The 3,392-nt window shown below is 33.8% G+C and overlaps 1 non-coding gene across 1 annotated transcript; it reads left to right on the top strand.

Annotated features, from left to right (window-relative positions):
• Window positions 1-674: 674 nt before the first annotated feature.
• On the top strand, window positions 675-866 carry LOC136077428 (U2 spliceosomal RNA). Its single transcript, XR_010637062.1, has one exon. It is a non-coding gene; the product is annotated as a U2 spliceosomal RNA (small nuclear RNA).
• The last annotated feature ends 2,526 nt before the right edge of the window (window positions 867-3,392 follow it).

Here is a 3,392-nt window from a genome sequence, read left to right as displayed (position 1 = left end):
ATATTTTGTTTTCTGTAAAATGGCAAAACCAGTGTGGAAAGAGTTCGAAAAGTTATATGAAAAACTCCTACTAAATAAAACATTCAAAATAATACAGGCAATCTTTTCCATAAACATAAATAATTTCCATATGAACGACATCACCTCAAAAATTGTAACAACTTGAACTAACGTAAAAACAACCGAACTTTGGAGGGCGAGAAACGTAAGATTAAAAGAAAATAAAGAGGTAAATTGTGTTAAAGTTTTCGAAAAAATTAAAAAAGAGATAAAATATATACGGCGAATTCAATGAAACAAATTTAAAAATAAAAACAATGTTGAACAATTTTCACTCACTCTTCTCCATCAATAATGGAATAGTACGGCCGTGGTGCAGTGGTTAGAAACGCTTGCTTTATAAGCAGGAGATCCAGGTTCGAAACGAACATAGGGCATACTTTCGCGTCACGGTAAGGAAGGAGGCGTGAACTTCCTGGTTAAACGCACTCCCGCGGTGCTCTGTGACAAGACCGTTAGAACTTCTTGGGGCACCTAAAAAAAAAAAAAAAAATGAAAATAATAGAAAAAATCTCCTTTATACTGTCTAGGCAATAGGTGTCAATTGATTCCCAATTCAATTATTATCTTTCCTTAAAAAAAAATATATCATTATTAAAACAATAATAAAAAAAATAGCAAAATAGAAAAAAAAAAAGAAAAAAAAAAAGTAAATGTTCATATCAGTTTAATATCTGGTACACCGGAACATTCCGGCATGTATATTAATCTGATTTTTGGCATTAGGTCATAGAATCAAAGGTTTACCTTGCCCTGACCACGGGTTGCCTTGGCTTCGCACTACTGCTGAGCGCGGCCTAGATTAAAAATAAGAAAAATTATTGACCTTTAGAGTGTCCAACATCACCAATGGTCTCAGCTGCTGATGATGATGCTGCTGATGATGACGACGAAAATGATTAGACGTACTAATTCAAACCACGAGTACATTGTTGAAGACGGCGTCAGTCCGACTATATCTGCAGTGTTCAGTTATCGCTTCTCGGCCTAATGGCTAAGATCAAGAGGGGTACCCTTGCGATTTATTAGTGTTAGTTCGAGCTAGAGGTTATATAAAACATATTGGGTTTATTGTGTGAACTCAGACTTTTTTAAGGTGTAAGTGGTGTATTGAGGAGGGCTTGTTTTCTTATAGTAATTTTTGTGTACTGTAGTAATTTTCTAAAAAATTATTATGGAAGATTGAGTAAGCAAAAGTCGAAGTATTACTGATAATATTCAAGATCATACTGAAATAGATTTTAACAAGGATAACGATTATCGCTCAGGTTCGACATATCCTGAAGCAATACAAAATAATAAAACCAAATTTTCATATCGCAAGCTGCGAAAGTTAATCAATCTAATCAATTTTTAAGACAACTAAATAAAACATTGTTATGTAAATAAGAATTAAATACGTCTATTAATGATGTTCTAATCATTAATAGACGTATTTAATTAGATATAATTAGACGTATTTAAAAGAATCTAAAAGCATAGCAATATGAAATAAATTTAAAGAAAAAAAAAAATAATAATAATAAAAAACCTATATACCTATATTTTTATATATATAAAAAACATTAACAAAACAAAATAAAAATATAAAATCTATAAAATAAAAATAAAAAATAAAGCTTTCGGCCTTGGAAAAATTAGAAGATATAAAAAAAATCCACACAAAAAAAAAAAAAATCTGTTCTTATCAGTTTAATATCTGGTACGCAGTCACAGTCCGCCTCATATATTTTTATACTAATTCAAACCACAAGTACATTGTTGAAGACGGCGTCAGTCAGACTATGTCTGCAGCGTCAGTTATCGTCTCTCGGCCTAATTGGTTAGATCTCTTGTTCTAAGTTTCTTGTTTTAATCCTAGACAGCGGTTCTAGCTCGAAATCAAAGATTTATTCTAGATTTCAGGTTCTTCTTTTCTCTTTTAAGTGAGTCATCCTCAGGAAGAAGAGTCTTCAAACGCGGAAGACGAAAAAGATGATGTACCATTTACAACGCTCAGCACGATAGCAACAGCCGATATCGACTCGTCGAGTACGACCACGGCCCGGTACCGAGATAACGCAAGGCAGGCGGAAGCCCTGCCCAAAAAGTTTTCACCAAATAAAAGTGTAAGAGTAAAGAAATCCATCGATTACGATCATGATTCAATTTCAAAAACGGCCGAGCTCCTTCTCGAAAAGATGGAGATCCACTGATTACGATCTACATCCGTTTAATAAATGGATGATGTAAATATCAGCTACAGCTCAGACGACGAGAGCTTAGCTAGGCAACTCTCCGCGAATTCGACAACATTCCTGACCGTTGTGGAACGCCCTCATAAAACCGTCAAAGATCGACAAAAGAAAACATCCTACGCTAGAGTTGCGAAACCCGAGAAAGTAAAATCTTATGAAGTTGCCGAGGAAGAGAAAAAACAACCGCTCCCAAGGACGCTATTAGCTATAAAATCACCGTAATTGAAATCTTGAAGCCTTTGAACGAGCAAAACTAGACCACGACGTTGCAGGTGTCCAGCTTATCCATAAGTCAACCGTTCTTGAAGTTGTTATGAAATCGGAGACATCGAGACTACGCCTACTTAAAAAGAGAATTGATATAAAAAAGTATCACCACCGGATACACTCTTAGCCAACCTAGAAAAAAGTTTGAAAGATCCATCTTCTAAGTTGTGCCAAAGCTTATACAAAGGTGATCGCGGACGGATGCTGGAACAATTCTTAGCACTTACTGTTGTACAGTACGAGTCAAGCGAAGCCGAAAAGATCGAAAATGATCCGGGAAAGTGTCGCCCGATAAAAGAAACCTGGAAACGAAGTCTCAAAGTACCAAAAAAAAACTTGGTCTATTTGTTCAATGGCCAATATAAAAGGTTTTGCGATGAGTTCCAAATCCCTCTGGAGTTGTAAGGGAATTTTTTATTACTTTTTTTAATAAAAGTTCTTAGTTTTTATAAATCACAAATTTACTTTTATTAATTGAGAAATAATTTTTCACGGAGAGAACTAAGCAAAATATTAAAACACTTTGAATTTTAAAGAAACTTTAAACTTGATGTAAAATCTTATTTTTGTAAAAAATTTAATTCTCTCAGTAAAAAATGGCAGTAAAATTTTTGTTGTTAAACGTGAATGGTTTAAATTATAATCCTTAAAGAAATTCGCTAATGACGCACTTCTTAAACTATGATATAATTTGCTTACAAGAAACCCATTGTTGTACTTCTAAGCAAGTCACATGGGAAAAAGAATGGTTAAAATAACCTAATGGCCATTCATTATGGAATAACAAAAATAATAAAAAAAGAGGTGTAGCGATTCTTAGCTAAAAAA

Source organism: Hydra vulgaris, chromosome 02 (assembly GCF_038396675.1).
Source record: "Hydra vulgaris chromosome 02, alternate assembly HydraT2T_AEP".
Classification (NCBI taxonomy): Eukaryota; Metazoa; Cnidaria; class Hydrozoa; order Anthoathecata; family Hydridae; genus Hydra; species Hydra vulgaris.
This window is presented reverse-complemented; position numbering and strand designations above follow the sequence as displayed.